This window comes from Peromyscus californicus, unplaced genomic scaffold, assembly GCF_007827085.1.
Source record: "Peromyscus californicus insignis strain IS unplaced genomic scaffold, ASM782708v3 Scaffold_15__1_contigs__length_86483966, whole genome shotgun sequence".
Classification (NCBI taxonomy): domain Eukaryota; kingdom Metazoa; phylum Chordata; class Mammalia; order Rodentia; family Cricetidae; genus Peromyscus; species Peromyscus californicus.
Genome location: NW_026294447.1, coordinates 20,107,150 through 20,125,912, shown reverse-complemented (window position 1 = coordinate 20,125,912; position 18,763 = coordinate 20,107,150). Strand labels below are relative to the sequence as shown.

General features: G+C 37.5%; 1 long non-coding RNA gene across 5 annotated transcripts in view; it reads left to right on the top strand.

Annotated features, from left to right (window-relative positions):
• LOC128110723 (uncharacterized) overlaps positions 1–18,763 on the top strand; it is a 125,025-nt gene that overhangs the window by 47,989 nt on the left and 58,273 nt on the right. For all 5 annotated transcript variants that reach the window (XR_008218298.1, XR_008218297.1, XR_008218296.1 and 2 more), the window contains exons 4-5: positions 3,985–4,137; positions 7,637–7,852. This is a non-coding gene — a long non-coding RNA (uncharacterized LOC128110723). The remainder of the gene's footprint in view (positions 1–3,984; positions 4,138–7,636; positions 7,853–18,763) is intronic.

The window sequence follows — 18,763 nt, the reverse complement described above, 5'->3', positions numbered from 1 at the left end:
TATTGTTATAAAATGCATTAGGTTTCAGGTGGGCTGCTTTGAGTTGCACAGTGCTGAACACATCATTTGGAACACTCCGTGTTACTAAATAAAACTTCCAAAGAAAAGACTTCGAATAATATTTTGCCTGAGAAACCCATTTCCTGGCACCAAAGGTAGAGCTAAGCTGGGTGGGCACCTGAGACCCCCCTCCCCCCCACACCAATCCCCTACTCTCTTTGGTGAAAGGATAGCATTCCCCTAATTTATACCAATGCCAGAAATCCTGAGGCCAAATCGAGTGTCTGCATCTCAGGTGCAGTTGGGGGCCATGGGGTTCCAATCCAATCACTGTGTCAACTTTCCTATTCTTCTCTGTACCAGATGGTATCCCATACCTTGGTTGGCAGCCCCCAGTTGTGGTGGGGTGCTGGAGTCAGTGACCACCCGGCCTGAACTCACCCCATCATGTGAGCCCATTGAAATACGCCTGGTTATAAGGAGCCTGGGTAATAGCTAGCACTGGACTTTACAGTGGTTGACAGTCCTTGCACTAGGGTCCAAAGCCAAATCATGAGTTCTCTCTCCCTGAGCTTGGAAAAGCTCTCCAGGCTGCAGGCTGGGGTGGACTCCTCCCTTCCTGATGTCCCCAATCCATACTGCACTCCTTGCTTGACTTCCTCAGCCTTCGGAAGGTATTTTATCGGATGAGTATCTGTTTGACCTGCTGTATCCATGGGGAGATATCACCGGAGGATCCTGCTCAAGTATGAGCTTTGTCTACCTCAAAAGCTATGTGATTTCTTTTTTTTTTGGGGGGGGGATACTAATGTTGTAGATAAAGTTCATTAAGTTAAAAAATATTTTGTTCTGTTTATTTATAGGTTGATTTTCTATTGTGTAGATTTGGTCTATACCAATTGATAGTTTTGACTATCTGCTTTTAGGGTTATCTTTTACTTTTGACTTCTATTGTTCCAAAATCTATTACATATATAATTAGATTTTTTTCCCCACAGAAATAACTCATTTTCATTCCTTTATCTGTTATCTTTGGCTAATTTCTCAATCTTCCCTTCTGCTTCACTAAGTTTCTGCTCATTCCTCCTTGCAGATTTTAGTTGAACAATTTTTTTCACCTTCATGACATTTTATTTCTCTCAACTTGTTCCTGTTGATATTTGAAATATATATATATATATATATATATATATATATATATATATATATATATATATACCCAAATTAGACATTTCACAAAATGAGCTCTCCTTCTTGTAGTAAACCTATTTGGGGAAGGTGTTTCCTCCAGATAGCCTCCTTTTGACTCATGTCACTTCCGTTTCTTCCAGAGGACTCACTGCTCTGGAAGCTCTGTTCCTTGGGACCATCTGCTCCAGACCAAAAATAAAAAATCCATACATTTTCTATTTGTGTGGTCACGGCCCCAAGGCCTACCTCATTCTTGTGAATTGTAGGGTGTTAGTGTTTGTTTCCCCTTTTCAGGATCTTCTACATTTATTCCCCAAGTACCTTGTGGTATGGAAACCACCAATGGGCCCTCCAAGTCACTTTCAGTGCAATAGAAGTACTCATGTTCCTAAATCTGTGCATTTCTCTCACTTCCAGTGCTGGAGCTGACACTGTGGTTTTGCATTCTGTAGCCATGCTACATTTTGTCCATTAGAGGTGGAAGTAAGTTAATTGGTGACACTCCTAATTTTTCTTTTCCCTTCAAAAGCTACTGTTTTTTACATTCTATGAAGCACTGTCTTCAGGCCTGGGTGGGGCTGTTCCCTGGAGCGTTTCCTTACAGCTGTTCCTTTCCTTGTCTGTCCAGGTTTTGAATTCTCCAGGATCCTTTCCACACTGAGCATTTCCCTTCTCACGTATTCTCTAAGTCCTTCCTAACAGCAGCCACACTGTCCCCTGCCCTCAGTTGCCCTCTTCCATTTGAGGTGCTGAGGGTTGACAAAACATGGCTACACTACTGTGAAGAAGACTGTACTGACCAAGATGTTGGACCGCATTGAGTTGAGTATGTGTTTAGAAGGCAGCTCTTGTGAGTTCTGGGGGAATATGCCAGTAAGATATTGCTGAAGAGGTGGAGGCAGGAGGATCACTAGTTAGAAACCACCTTCCACAGTGGGGAAGGATCTTCCTCACTCACTGAAAGAATAGAAATGCTCCTGACACTATGAAAATTACTTTTCACATGAATAATTTTATTCTCTTCAACCTGGTTGGAAAAAATATGCTATCCAGAAATTTATTTTTACTTTTTTGTAACTGAAAGCAAAGAACCCAGAGGCATAGGAATATTTAGAGCCTAGAAAACTAGATAGAGGAATTTTGTTCTAAAACAATTTTTTAAAGCTTTTACTTTGTATGTATGTGCATCTTTTATTTGTGTATATATCATGACCCTGGGATGGCATGGAGCATTTTAAAAACATGCCTCTGAAAAAATAAGCCCAGAATCAGTCAGGGTTGAACTGAGTTTAGGATTATGGGGCTGCTCCCCTTTTGCCTCCATCTTACTTCCCCCCAAAACTTTCAGCTTCTTAGAAAAATTAGACACAAGTTCCAGGGATCTGTTAAAACATGCTCATGGACACACCTGCCTCTAAAAGCAAGGCTAAAGCTTACCAAGATGGCCGCCCACGACTGCTGGACAAAGCAGCCGAGGCCTAATGAGAACAGAGTAGACATGGTTCTAAGTTCCTCACATTTGGAGAGAGAAGGCCTGTGCTATGTCATGGCCCAGATAGCAAAGGCTGATAAAGTCGGCCAAACATCCACAACCAGGCAAAGTGAGAATTTTTCATAACCTACAGGGCGGGGGCTCAAGTGCTATTACTCTCCATCCTCCTGCTGAAAAGCATGAAGAGGAAGAGAGCCTGGTTTCCATGTCCTCTCATTAGATGCATTCTTGTAGAAGGGCAGAGCAACAGGGGCTACAGAGGGAGGAAGCTCTGTTCCACACCCCCTCTCTTTTATACTCCACCCACTTGTACCCCCTGACCCCCTATTCAGCTTTTGCTGTGCTTGTTTCATAGTCAACCAAAATAGAAAGATTCTTCTAAGGGCAGAATCTGATTTTATATTCTAAAATAACTCTTTGAAATTTCAGATGAGCGTGTGTCATCTGGTCTGGCTCAGCGCCATACAGACAAGGTCAGCATCTAATGAGAACCTTTTATCCTGATTATTCCATCCATTATTATATGAAAAATGTTTGAAGGCAAAATGAACCACTTTACCAATGTTTCAGATTCATCTTTCAAATGTAAACACTATTCATGATCTGAGATTGACAAGCTTACATCTGCATAGCTCTAAAGATTGTCATTTTGGGTTAGAAAATATCTCATTAATCAGAATGTTAAATAATCCACAGTACTTATATAATGTGTTATTATTTATCAGCTTTGAGCAGCTCTATTTCCAAAGGCAGAAACAAAATAATTGCAACCAAGTGAACATAATATTAATGACAGCAGTATTATAAATAAATTTAAAATGCTGCCAGGAAGCATGTGATGAAGAAAAAAAGAATAATTCTGTGCTAGTTTTTCCCCTCTTCGATGTGCACAACATGCTGCTGTACTCTCAGCCACACGTTTAGTTTGAAAACTCCTCAAGACTTAAGCTACCCTCCTCTCAACAAAGGATGGTACTTAGTTTGGTGCAATTAAAAGGTTTTCACAGCTTCTACAATGGAATTCTACAGGAAACCAGGAGAACCAGCAGTCAGTCCAGTAACTCAATTGAAAAGGAGCAGGCACTGGGTAGCTGGAACACTGGAAAGGGTGCCTGCCATTGTCTTGGTGATGTAAGCATGGTAGTGAGCCCACAGCACTATGAACATCTATTTCAGGCTGCTTTACATAAGCTCCCTTTGAATTAGGAATTGTTCTAATATCGTAGGTACTTTATACCTCTTTTCGCAATCTGAGTTAGAGTCTGTTTCTCTAAGCAGCTGTGTTGTCATTGTTCAAACAGGACAAGCATGCTGGAACATAAAGGAAATGGTGATTCTCTGTGTGCTATCCCTCAGTCCTCCTGGGCAGAGAGCATTGTTTCCGGTTGGAGATGCGCTGTTTGATACAAGCAGACAGAATCTGTGATGGGAATGAACAACCTTTTACATAACTGGTAATGTTAATGGTTAAGGTCTGTTCAGCTGAGGTACCCACCTAAGAAACAAGTTCTCTTTTATGATGAAACATGCCACTAAAATGGACTGAACAAAGAAATTAGCTTGGAATTTTAGTGTTTTTTCCAGTGCTGATACTATTGTAAAGGCAGATGTTATATAACAATCAAATGACAAGTTTATAAATAGGAATATTAGCTCATGTAGACTGATCCTAAGATGACTCATGGTTTCATTTTATTTTTTGTGTCTGAGTGTTTTGCCTACACGTATGGATATGCACCATGTGTGTGCCTGGTGCTCGTGGAGATCGGAAAAGGGTATTGGGTTCCCTACAACTGCAGTTAGAAAGGGTCGTAATCTACCATGTGAGTGTTGGGAACTTAATACTAGTCCTCTGCTGTGTTTAACTACTTAGCTATCTCTCCCACCCCAGCCTTTGGGATTTTTAACACGGTTTGCAGAAGTTTCTTGAAGTCCTCAAAGCCATTTTATGTATATTGAACCCAGACCCAAATGAATTTCGAGGAATATTTTTTGGATAGAAAAAAATTCTAAAAGCAGATTCTAAATTTCAAATGGAAAAGCAAAGGAACCACAGTAACCAAAACAATTTTGCAAAAACAAATAAAAAGAAACCAAGTTGAAAGATGTGCAATCCTGTTCAAGAATTATTATAAACTTGCAGTACCCAAGGCTGCATGGTTGGTGGAAGGCAGACACATATATCAACAGCACAGAATTAAATCAGAAGCAGACATCGGTACATCAGAACAACTGGCTTTTTAAATAGTCCAATGACAATGACTGTATATGGTGTTTGCATCAAGTGATAATGATAAAAGAATTGGATATTTATATCAAAAACTGAGCTTTAACTCACATGTCATACTTCATGCCAAAATTATACCCAAATCATCATAGATTGAAATAGAAAATATGAAACTATTGAATTTCTGTGACAAAAATTATATATGACATTGAACCTGGCAGCTTTCTTAGACATCCTACTCAAAATACCAACAGCAAAAAAGACAATTTAGAATTCTTCAAAGTGAAAGCTCATTTAGTAAAAGACTGCCAGGAAAATAAAAAGTGGCAGGCTTTATCACAATATCACAAAAATACATATTTAATAAATTTTCATCCAGAGTCAGGTGGTGGTGACGCACACCTTTAATGCTAGCACTGGGGAGGCAGAGACAGGTGGATCTCTGTGAGCTCAAGGCCAGGTTGGTCCTGGGACAGCCAGGACTACACAGAGAAACCCCATCTAGAAAAACAAGCAGATAAAAAAACAGAATTAAAAAACAAAAATCTTACTTCCAGAATAAAAAAGAACTCTCAAAACTCAATAAGAAAACTGAGTAATTACCTCTTCTTATTTCATTTTCTTTTCTTTTCTTTTCTTTCTTTCTTTCTTTCTTTCTTTCTTTCTTTCTTTCTTTCTTTCTTTCTTTCTTTCTTTCTTTCTTCCTTCCTTCCTTCCTTCCTTCTTTTTTTGTTTTGTTTTGTTTTGTTAAACTTTCGTGTAATTCAGGCTGGCCTTGAATTCCTGAACCTTCTTCTGCCTCCACCTCCCCAGTTCTCAGTTCTAGTATTAAAGGTATATGGCACCACACTTGAGGATCCATTTTTTATAAGGCAGAAAAAAAAAAAAACATACACAAATCATCAAAGAGACACATAGGTTTCAGATATGCACATGCAATAATGTTCAACACCATCAGTCATCAGGGAGGTGTAGGCTGAAACTATAATAAAATGTCACTATGCATGTACTGATGTGTAGGTTCTATCATCTAACTATCTTATCTAGCACTTTATTAGAATGCATAAGATTTAAAAGGACTGGTAATACTCAGTGTAAGTGAGCATGCTGACCAAATAGATTGTTGCTCTTGTTGTGAACTACAATTGGCCCATCCTTATGCATTAACATAAGACTCAGCAACCCTCCTGCAGGTGTTTATCCAAAGGAAATAAAAGGTCACGTTTACCCAAAACCCTGCACATTAATGTTTATAGTGATTTACACACACACACACACATACACACACACACACACACACACACACACACACGGGAGGGAGGTGGGCCCTACATACCCTTCAGCTGCTACATGGATGAGCAGGTTGAAGCATCCATGTAATGAAATTCTATTCAGCAATGGAAATGAATGCACTATAAGTCAACTAAATGATACAGATGACTGAAATGGATTTTGCTAAGTGATAGGACACAGATTCCCAAGATGACATCATATGGTTTGATTTATATGAAAAGAACAAAAATAATGGGCACAGGAAACAAATTAATGGTGACTAGGGTTTAGTGCTGGCGACAGAGTGGTTACAAAAGGCTGCTGGGGAGTACACTGGCTGTGGTCATAATTTCACAACTGTAGGCAAAGAGGGAAATAAGAGAAATCATGAAAGCATCCCCAAGGTATTCTCCAGCATTGTTTTGTCTTCTATAACAAAAGCAAACTTTATTTTATAATATGTTTTCATATGAGACCTTATGCCCTAAATGAAGCAAAACTGTCTTTTATAAAAAGACAAGCTAATAAGAGAAGTCTACCTGACCCCTGAACATGCTTTTCTTTCCCCCAACATTTGGAAATATGACAGCCCCTTGCCTCCAGCACCTCAGCTGTGTGATGAGGATGTGGATGGATTATTAACGAGATTGCTCCCATTCTTTTTTCAAACCCACATAATACTGGGTGGAAAAAAAACAAGCTTGTTGAAAGAATATTATACATCTTTCACACCATAGTTGGAGGTTTCTGACAGCTAGATCCAGAAAAGTACAAGACCGTGTGGTTGGTGTCAAACAGAAACCTTCTCTATACAGAATCAAGAATCAGGGTCCCCTTCTCTCCAGAGTCTCCTAGACTAATACATCAAACATGTCCCTGGAAAATACATTTTTTTTAAATTTTTCTGCAGGTTTCAGATGCAGTTGATACAAAGAAATTCTACTGCTGTTACTGTGCTTACAGTGGTGACAATATAAAAAGTTTTGATGACAGTGGAAATGACATTTTGGATATACTATATATAGAGACAGAAGTGTACAATTTGGAGTCTGCAATAGATCGTGACTCAGTCTGCTTTTTCTCACACTTTGCATTGTTTCTTGGCACTGTTGTATGACTTAAAGCACACACCAGTTCTGCCAGCAACAGACCTCCTGAGCTGATCCTCATTATCACCATGGCACGGAATCAAACTCCCATCCCATTCTCTCTGCTTTTATGTAAAGTATCTAAAGCTTTACATCAATGCCATGTCAGAGAACTAGGGTGCTCCTTGCTTAGGGATTTGTTTCAGTGTCTGGAAAATAAGTAACCCAGGAAGCCAGTGTGTATGAATACAGCCTCAAAGAATCGCTCCTCACAGTTGCACCCCTGATAATAACCAACCTAACCATCTTCTGCTGTTGGGGCAAGAATTCTCAAAATCAGTAATGTTCATTTCCCCATCCTTCTAGGAAATCTTCCATCTCGCCTTGCAGGAGTGGAAAGAAACCTTTCTGACTTTGCTTTCATCTAAAAGGCCGTGCATGTCTCTGTCATTTTGACTGATTTGGAAGAATGGAAACAGTACTGAGTAGTGGAAAATATCCTGAGGGCATGATGGCTCCTGGGAGTGAAGAAAGCAAGAAAAGACCCGGACAAGGAATGGCAGCTGAAGGTACAGAGTCAAGGTAGGGACAGAGGCAGCTGAGGGGAGCAAGAGGGGCAGGGCTGCGTGGACTGGAGAACACTAGTGTCTAGAATTTCATCAGGGCCATGAAGCTTTGCTTTAAGTACTTATCTCAGTCTACACAGATCCGTCTCCAGCATTTGGATAATTACATATTCTGTTCCTCACTCCAGACCCATATTTACCCTCAAGGAATTTCCACAAGGAGAACTTTTGTTCTTAATTTTCCATGCCCCAGTGCATGGTATCACAGCCTTACAAGTGCAACCAAGAAACTTCTTGGACTTACCTCAGGGTTGCAGCCTATAACCACCCATGTGCATTGTTCTCTGCCCCCCAAGCCATATGGAACATGGTTGTCTGTCCACTTCTGTATCCCAGGTAGCTAAAACTGCTGCCTTGTAAACAGGCTTGTGAATTTTACATGCATTTTATTTATCTATCAATCAGTGAAATTTGTTTTTATTTAATATTGTATATTATATAATTTGCTCTAAATTTTTTAAAGAAAAATTATTAAAGTCATAAAACATGATCATTTTTAAAATAATTAGAAGAAACAAAATTAAATCTGGTGACATTATATGACTATATGAAATGAAATTATATGAACATTTTGTATATTATACAATTTTTCTGTTTTGTTAGTTTGAGAATTCTGTACAATATATTTTGATCTTGTTCACTTCCCCTCAGCTCCTGCCAGATCGGCCTCCCCTTCCATGCTTCCCTGCCTTTGTGTTATCTTTTTACTATTTTAAAAAAAATCTGCCAAGTTTACTTTACTTGAACATATACTCTTGCATGTGTGGCCTTGCACTGGAGTGTGGTTGATCTACCACAGACCATACACTTAAGGAAAATACAGTGTCCCCGCATCTATCAATTACCAATAGCTCCTCAACTAGTGGTGGGACTTCACACCCATCTCCTTTCTCCATGGTGGGATTTTTGCCTGGTTTGAGTGTGAGCAGGCATTGTGCTGTGAATTCATAAGTACATCTGCCCTTCTGTGTCCAGAAAACAACTTCTTGCAACCATCCAGCACCTCTGATTCTTAGAATCTTCCCATTCCCTCTCTAGAAATGATCCCTGAGACTTGCTTGGAGGGGATGTGATATAGCTGTTTCACTTAAGATTGAGAATTCTGTAGTCTCCTATTCTCTATCTCTTAGCCAGTGGTAAGAGATTCTCTGTGTTAATCCTATCTATTGGAAAATAAAACTTCTTTAATGAGGGTTGAGAGATGCACTAATCTATAGGTATAATGGTAAGTCATTGAGAGTAGATATATTACATCTTAATGCTTTCTTCATTGAATATGCTATAAGCATTTCAAGTGTTTATTATTTAGACTTTGGCCAATTTATGCCACAGTAACACAATCTTAGTACAAATGTGTACTTCATGCTTGTGTTACATAACCCAAGTAGGTTAATGGAAAGTTCTATGTTACACATTCAAGAAGGACCCAGGCTGATGGAGGCTCTGAAGTGTTAAAGCTGAAGTATTTGGAAGCCCCTGTGTCCTTAGTGTGTAAGGAAATAGAAGAATTAGGTTGGACAATCTCATAAGGGCCATTTTTTCCCATTGGAAATGGTATAAGTTACTTCATTTCACTGAGCTGATTGAGACATGAGTTCACCTATGGACAAGAGCACTGGGAAATAAAAGGAGCAAGTGAAACATTTCACACCCATTGCTGACTTTGCCTCATCAGGAAATGTGGATCTAACTAATAATTTTCATTAACTAAAAATTTAAAGCCCAAAATGCCCAAATTCAGTCATTAACTGTAGTTACAGTTATAGTTGTTTTTCTGTTTATTCTCTATTCTGGAACAAATAAATATCCCTCTGTCTAAATCACTGATTACTTTTATTTCAGTAAAATAGATGAATTAAAAAGCATTTTAATTGTTACATCAAGTAATTTATATAAATTAAAGCTTTCATAATGTCCAAATATTATCTAGAATGGATGACCCAATTTATTCAGTTATGGTATATGAATGTGTTCGTTTTTTTCAAACATTCATCAATCCACGGTTAATTTTGCTCTTTTTTCTGAGGATGGAAATTGGGATTGAAATGATTCTTCATTATTTGAGGATTTTTATTTTTATTTTATTTGGGTTTGATGCTTAGATTTATGCTTTAAAATATTCCACTGTGCCTGGACCAGGTTTTATAGGCCTTTCATCACAGATACTTTGGGGACTACAGTGGGAGAACTCCAAGTTCAAAGGCAGTCTGGTCATCCATCACTGAGATTCTGTTTCAAAATACCAAGTAAAAAGAGGGCTGGCGATGTAGCTCAGTGATAGAGCTCTTATTAGCATGCACTTGAAAACTTAGATTCCTCTGCTGACTCCCCAGGGGAGACCTTGCCTTGGAGGAGGTGGGAATGGCGTGGGATTGGGGGGGGGGGTGCTGAAGGGTGGGAGGAGGGAGGACAGGGGATTCCGTGACTGATATGTAAAACGAATAGAAAATCTCTTAATAGAAAAAGAAAGAAAGAAAACAGGTTCCATTCTGCAACAGCAACAAAAGAAACAATGGAACAAAGAAATTGAGTTTGAAAAAAGAAAAGAAAGAAAAGAATGGAAGGAAAATGTTCCCTTGTTCTGGAAGAAATGACTCAGAACTATTTAGGGGTCTAAGGAGGCCAATATAAAAGTTTGTATGAGCTGAAAAAAAGTTAAGTGTTTCTATATGAGTTATTATGACAATTTTTTGCAACATTATATTAAATAACTCATCTATTAATAGATAAAAAGTAAATCCAATTTCCTAAAGTTTGGAAGTAGCCATTTTAAGATCTTGTAAATTTTCTCAGCATTTCATTTTTTTACTTACACATTTGCTTATTTGTTCATGATTAAATGATATTTCATTTTTGAGATTATAATGTAATTAAAGCGTTTTCTCCCTTTTCTTTCCTCCCTCCAAACCTCCAGATACTGCCCCGTTGATATCCTATAAATTCAGAAATCTCTTTTTCTTTCATTAGTGTGTGTATATGTGTGTGTGTTCCTAAATTTATGAATACAACCTGATCTCTCTGTATATTACTTGTATATATGATTTCAGGGCTCACCATTTGGTAAACTAACTTGTGTTTTTCCCTGAGGGAGGCTATTTCTCCAACTCAGCATTCCTAGGTTGCTGTAGGTCTTTATCTCGGGTTGAAGTCACCTGAGCTTGTCCCCTTCCATGTTAGTAGGTCTATTGGTGTCCTCCTTGTCCAGACAATGCTTAGGCAGTCACGTTGGTGAGGCTTAATTTGTCATACTTCTAGAAGACACAGGCACAGCAAACTTCCTATTTCTCTGGCTCTTCTACCCTCTCTTGCACAATGATCCCCACGCCTTAGATGCAGAAATTGTGGTGTAGATCTATCAATTGGGACTGGGCTCTATAATAGTGTATTTTGATTGGCTGTGGTTTTCTATAATGGTTTCCATCTGTGGCAAAGAGAATTTTCCTTGATGAGGGGTGAGAACACACTTATCTGTGGGTTTAAAGATGAATCCATAATGCAGTTAGGGATTATGCAGATTTAGTAAATTGGCTGTTGAAGGTTCTCTTCCAAGATTCATGACTTCACTAGCCCTAGGTATTTGGGAAGGTTTTTGGTACCAAGCATGATTTCCCTCTTGCTGAGTAGGCCGTAAGTCCAACTAGAGAGCTCTTGTTTATTGTTAAGGTATGGGTGCAACTTTTGCACCCTTAGAGTTATTGTGCTATGCTGGTCATTGTTGTGCTTTATCGGCTTCACAGTTAGGTAGTGCTATTGGTTGCTTCTGTATTTGGAAGCTTGCATGGCATCTTCTGGCACTGTGAACACTAGTCTCCAGGAGGAGGCTTTCAGGTTAGATCTAGCTTGGGTCCTCTGGGCTCTTTGTTCAAAGTCATGGTGTCTTCAACACTAGGGGTTAACTTCTACCTCTAGGGGGCAACCAAAGGCAATAGCTGTCACCTATAATGTTTGGGAGTCTGATAGACAACCCTGATCAACAATTCAAAAGAGGCTTCTCATGCCTGGTGTTGAGGATTTTGTTAGATAATCTATGGCTCTTGAGGGAAGCATTGTCAGTCTCGGTGGGAAAATTTCATTTCAACTGCACATGTATATGTGTTTACCAACCTACATGTATTACAGGTATTTTTAGGTAGTTAATAGTATAATTCCTTATGACTCCTCCTCTCCCTTTTCCCTGTATTTATCTCTGTCCCTCCTCCCTAATCAAAGCCCCCCTCATTTGTCTCATTTCCCTTTTCAGATCACTTGTACCCTCACATTCCCCTCTCTATTGCTCTTCCCTCATACTCCCCAAATGGTTCTTTTTTACTTTTCTGATTTCTGCACTTACTCCAGGTTATATCCTCACATCTAAAGCTTTGGAGCTAGGAACCTCAGACTAGAGACATGTAGTGTTTGTTTTCCTGGGTCTGGGAAAATCTGACTAAATATGATCTTTTCTAGTTCTAGCCATTTGCCTGCAACGTTCATGATTTCATTTTTCTTTACAGCTGAATATTATTCCATGGTATATATGTACCACATTTTCATTATCCACAGCAATTGGAAGACATTTAGGTGGTTTCCTTTTCCTACATATTGTGAATAGAATGAATATAACTGACCATGGATCTGTGGAGTAGGGTTTCCAGTCTTTGGTAATATGTCAAAGAGTAGTATAGTTGGGTCACACGGTACATTTCTTTTTATTATTTTGAGAATTCTCCACAATGATTTCTAGAGTGGCTGGACTAGTTTGCAATCCCACCAACAGTGAAAGAGTGTTCACTTTTCCGCACATCCCCTCTAGCATTTGTTTTACATTGTTTTGTGGATCATTGCCTTTCTCACTAGGGTAAGATGCCATCCCAGTTGTTTTTATTTGCATTTTTTTTAGTTCTTTGTATATTCTAGATATTAATCCTCTGTCAGATATATAGCTATCAAAGACTCTCTTGCATTCTGTGGGCTTCCTCTTCACTCAATTGATTCTTTCTTTAGCTGTGTATGAGCCTTATGAGCCTTTTAATTTTATGAGATCCCATTTGCCAATTGTTGGCCACATTCCCTGGGTAAATGAGTTTCCATTCAGAAAGTCCTTTCCTGTACCTATATCATCTAGTATTGGTGAAATTATTAAGGCCACTCCACTTAGTTAAAAGGGAGATTTATTTAGTGGCGGTACCACTTGTGTTTTATTTCTAATGGCGTCAGTGTTTCAAGTTTCACATTTAAGCCTTTGATTCATTTGGAGCTAGGTTTTGTGCAAGATGATAGGTTCTGGTCTAATTTCATTCTACATGTGAACATCCTGTTGCCTCATTTGGTGAAGATGCTGTCTTTTCTCTAGAGGATGTTTTTGGCATTGTTGTCATATATTTAACAGCTCAAGTTATGTGTACTCATGTTAGGTTTTTCAATTTTGCCCCATTGGTCTACATGCCTGTTTTTATGACAGTACCATATTGTTTTTTTTTTAATCATTATGGCTATATAATTTATCTTGAGACCTGGAATTGTAATCCCTCCAGCTTCCCCTCCCCCCTCAGGATTGTTTTGGTTAAGGTGATCTCCTGTGGGTCTATATGAATTTTAGGATAGTTATCTCTATGGCAAATGATTTTGATTAGAATTGCATTCCTTCTACACATTTTTTTTTTTTGGTAGAATGGTCATTTTCACAATACTCATCCAACCAATCCATGAACATGGGATGTCTTTCCATTGTCTACTGTCTGTTTCTTTCTCTCTTCTGAAATTAAAAGTTTTCATTGTAGAAGTCCTTCACTTCTTCAGCAAGGCTTTAGTTTTATTCTTAGATAATTTGTTTGCATTGAGGTTACTGTGAATGGGAGCTTGTCCACCATCTTTTTGGTGTATAGCAAAGCTATTGATTAGTTGATTCTATATCTTGCCATGTTGTTGAATTTGTTTACCATCTCTAGAGGCATTCTAGCAGAATTTTGGGGTTTTCTTATGTGTAATAGGTCAACTGTAAACAGGGGTAGCGTGATTTCTTCATTTCCTATTTATATCCTTTTAATTTATTTCTTTTGCCTTATTGCTCCAGCCAGTGCTTTAAGTCCCATATTAAAAAGGAATGTGGATATTGGATAGCCCTGCCTCATCCCTAGTCATGTTTTGTTTTTCATATATTCTTTTATTATGTTGAAGTATGTTCCCTCTAGTCCTACTGTCTCTGGGATTTTTATCATGAAGCTATATTGAATTTTGTCAAAGGCCTTTTCTGCATCCATTGAGATAATCATGTGATTTTTGCCTTTAACTTCATTTATGTAATTTATTAAATTTATTTATTAGTGTATTTGAACAACATCTGTGTTTCAGGGATAAAACCAACTTCATGACGGATGATCATTTTGCTACTATCCTGTATTTATTTACATTTTGAATCTGTGTTCTTAGGGGATATTGATCTGTAATTTTCTTGTTATTTTTTTTTAACCTGGTTTTAGTATTAGGGTAATCCTGGCTTCACAGAAGGAATTTGAGAATATTCATTCTGTTTTTATGCTTTAAAAGTTCAAGAGGCTTAGTTGTAGCTGATTTTTGACAGTCCAGTAGAGTTCTGCTGTGAATCCATCTAGCCCTGAAACCCTGGACTTTTTTTAAGCTGGAAGGTATTTTATTATTATTTAAAGCTTTCATTTGCTATGAGTCTGGTTAGGTTGTTTATCTCTTCTTGGTTTAATTTTTGGTGATTTGGTTGAATCTAGAATTATTCAATTCTTTTGAATTTCCTGCTTAGTGAAGTATAGGTTTTTTACGTATTCCCTGATGATATTCTGAATTTCTTTAGTGTCTGTTGTAATGTTTCCCTGTTCACTTCTGACTCTGTTAATTTGAATCATCTCTTTCTTCATTCTTTCTTTCTTTCTTTCATCTATCTATTAATTGGCCAAGGGTTTGTCATTTTTGTTTATCTTTTCAAAGAACCGATTGTTAGATTCATTGATTCTTTTCTTTGTTTCTTTCTCATTAATTTCTGCTCTGATTTTTTATTATTTATTGTCATCTATAATTGGAATTGTTTCTCCAGTCCTGCCAAGACCCTGCAGTCCTGTGGCCCTTTCATAAAATAATCACTTAGAGACTTAATATTATTAATGACTGCTCTGCCATTAGCTCAGACTTATTACTGACTAGCTCTTACACTTAGATTAACCCATAATTCTTATCTATATTTAGCCACATGACTTTGTACCTTTTTTCAGTTCTGCCTTGTCATCTTGCTTCCTCTGTGACTGACTGGCGACTCCTGACTCAACTCTTCCACTTCCCAGAATTTTCCCTGTCTCCTTGCCCCACCTATACTTCCTGTCTGACTACTGGCCAATCAGCGTTTTATTTATCAACCAATCAGAGCAACACATAGTCACAACATATAGAACGACATCCCACAGCAGTCATCTAGTGAGTTTGGGTTTGATTTATTTTTGTTTTTCCAAATTCTTTTTAATATGTCCCAGGGGTTCTGTTGTGTTGTGGTTTCATTTTCATTTAGTTCCAAGAAATTTCTTATTTCTTTCTTGATTTCTTCTTTGACTTATTCATCATTCAGTAATGAGTTGTTTAACCTTCATGAGTTTATGTGTTTACTAAATATTTGTTTTCTGTCAATTTTAAGTTTTATTATATTATAGTTAAATAGGATACACAGAGTTATTTCAATCTTTCTGATTTTGTAAAGACTTGTTTTGTGAACTAGGATGTGGTCTATCTTAGAGAAGCTTCCATGTGCAGCTGAGTAGAATGCACATTCCTTTGTATTTGAGTGACTGTATATTATGTAGATACGTTAAGTCCAGTGATGGATGGTATCATTTAATTCTGATGTATATCCACTTTTTTTGTCTGTTTAAGAAAGTGGGCTACTGAAGTCACCTACTATTAATGAGTTGATGTTCATCTATGTCTTTAATTTCGGTAGTACATTTTTAATGGATTTTTTTCACCAGATTTTGGTACATGTATATTTAGGATGGCGATATATTCTTGTTCAACTATTCCTTTGTTAGAATGAAGTGTCCTCCTTTTTATCTTCTGGTAAATTTTAGTTTGAAGTCTTATTTGTCAGCTTTTAGGATAGTGACACCTGCTTGCTTCCTTGTCCTGTCTGATTGGAGTAGATTTTTTTCTATCTGTTTACTCTAAGACAGTGTCTAGTTTTAAAGTTGTGTTTCTTATAGACTACAGATAGATGAGTTTTGTTTCTCTTTCCAAAAAGTGTGTTGATTGTCATCACTGTATTGTTGTTTGTGTCCCCAGTGGTGCTGGTATTTTGGTAATTATAGCTTTGTATTTCTTTCAACTATCTTAGGGCTACATACGCTCATTCCTCTCTTCAGTCAAAGACACTGTTTCCGTGTTTTCTTTGTATTTGATTCGTTGAATGTAATATTTTTAGGCTGTTTATATCATGGAAAGTTTAATTTTTCTCCTTCAATCATGGTAGATAGTTTTGTTGTATATATTATGTTGGGTTGGGTCATGGTCTTTTAGGAATTGGAATGCATTGTTTTAGGCTCTCTGGCTTTCCAACTTTCCATTGAGAAATCAACTGTTAATCTGATGAGTTTTCCTTTTGTATGTAATTTCTTTTTCCCCCTCTTTTAACTTTCAATATTCTTTTGTTGTTCTGTACCCTTAGTTTTTTAACTATGATATGCTGTAGGAATTTTCTTTTCTAGCCATGTTTATTTGTTGTTTAGTGTGTTTCTTATATCTGTATGGATGTATCTTTCCTTAGTTTGGGGAAGTTCACTTCTAGGATCTTGTTGAATATCTGGTCTCTATCATTGACCTGGGATTCTTTTCTTTCATCAATTTTATAGTTTTAAGATTTGACCCTATCATGGTTTCACACATTTCCTGTATGTTCCTTTCCTGTGTTTTATTTTTTTTTCATATTTTTACTTACTTTGTCTAGGTCCTCTATTTTATCTTTGAGTCCTAATATTTTATCTTCTGCTTGATCCATTCTGCTTGTAAGGCTTTCCTTTGAGGTCTAGTTGAGTTATTGGGCTTTTCAATTTCATCTGCATTTCAGCTTGAATTATCTTCAATATTTCTATCTCATATTGAATTCTTGTTTCAAATCTTGGACTGTCTTTGTCATTTCTATCAGCCTGATGTTTGTGTTTTCTTGGGTATCACTCAGGCATTTATTCTCATTAGCTTTTTTTCTCCTCAAGTTAATTGTTTTTTCATGTCTTCATTAGACTCCTTGAATTCTCTTACGAAGGTTATGACCATTCTTTCAAATTCTCTGTTCTAAGGTTAATCTAGGTCATTCTTATTAGCAAACCTTTCTACAGTACTGGTGGGTTTGTGCAGGATATACTTTCTTGACCTTATATTGTGTGTACTTTTGTGATAAGATATAGGCACATGGAATTCTTTTTTTGTTAGTCTTGTTTCTTATATGTGGACAGAGCAGGTTGGGACAGAAGAGAGGATCTTTCGAGTCAGTTTAGGTTGGCGATAGCTTAGGCAGAATAAAGTCAGGTAGACACAGAGAACTGAGCCAGTGTGTCCTGGTCCAAGCCTGGAGTTTAGAGCTATATTTAGGGATTGGGTCTAGAGCTAAGGATCAGACAGACCCCCTCTGGCTAGACCCAGGAGAAGGATATGCAGGATCTGGGTAGGTGGAGGGGTTAGATGTGGCCTGGAGCACTTCTTAATATATAGTAAAATACAGTAAAATCAAAGGGTACAAATATGTAATTGGGTATGATTCATAAACCTGGAGATATAATATATAGCATGAAGATTATAGATGACATTATATTGTGAACTGGTTTGCTAAGACAAAAATTTTAGATGATCTTACAATATATACATATGTGTATGCACACACACAAAGGTAGCTAAGTGAAGTGATAGGTGTATTAATTGGCTTAATTGTAGTATTCATTTGACTATGATTTTATATAATAAAATATACTGTTATATACATACAGTAAATAAGTTAATATATTATTAGTCACTTTGTCCTAAATATTACTAAAATTCTAAAGAAAATGTATTGGCTATAAACAGATTCAGAGTTTGGAAAAATCTATAATTATATCATAGTCCTAAGATCTGCTAATTGTCTAAATTAAAGTATATCAAATATTTATAGGCCAATACCTCATTAAACCATTGTCTTATGAAAGAAAAGCTCATTCACCAGTCAAATTTCGAAAAATCATAATGAACAAAAATATGACCTTTACCATAGTGAGCAAAACGAACAAATTGGCTCAGAATCACTGGTAAATGACTGACAATACAGGTTACTAAATTGACAAGCACCATACTGTTTTGTTTTGTTTTGTTTTGAAGATAGGGAAAGGAAGAAGATAGAGAAAGAAAAGAAGAGGGACAGAGAGGGAAGGAAGGAGACAGATGGGGGATAATTGGGCCCTGTCTTCTCTCTCTCTCTCCCTTTCCCTCTCTCCCTTTCTTCTTATCTCCTTTCCTTCCTCTTTTCCTATTCTTTGGTCCCTCTTAAGATTACAAGTTAAGGAAAATGATCTACTTCACTTTATTTTCTTCTGTTCTTCATTTATATTTTTTGTTCACATTTTGATTTTTCTAGGATCAGGATGGCTTTAATAGTCACTATTTCTAGGAAACAGTCGTAACTCTTAGTTACTGTGACCACATTCATGTCAATACTTGGAGGACAGGTCAAAGCCTAGGAAGGAAGTCTTAGAAACAACAGCAGAGGACTATCTCTTGGTTACTGTGACCACATTCATGTCAATACTTGGAGGACAGGTCAAAGCCTAGGAAGAAAGTCTTAGAAACAACAGCAGAGGACTATCATCACAGGGCAGCTCAGAGGACCATGTTATGTGGGAAAGTGTCATCCAAGGTC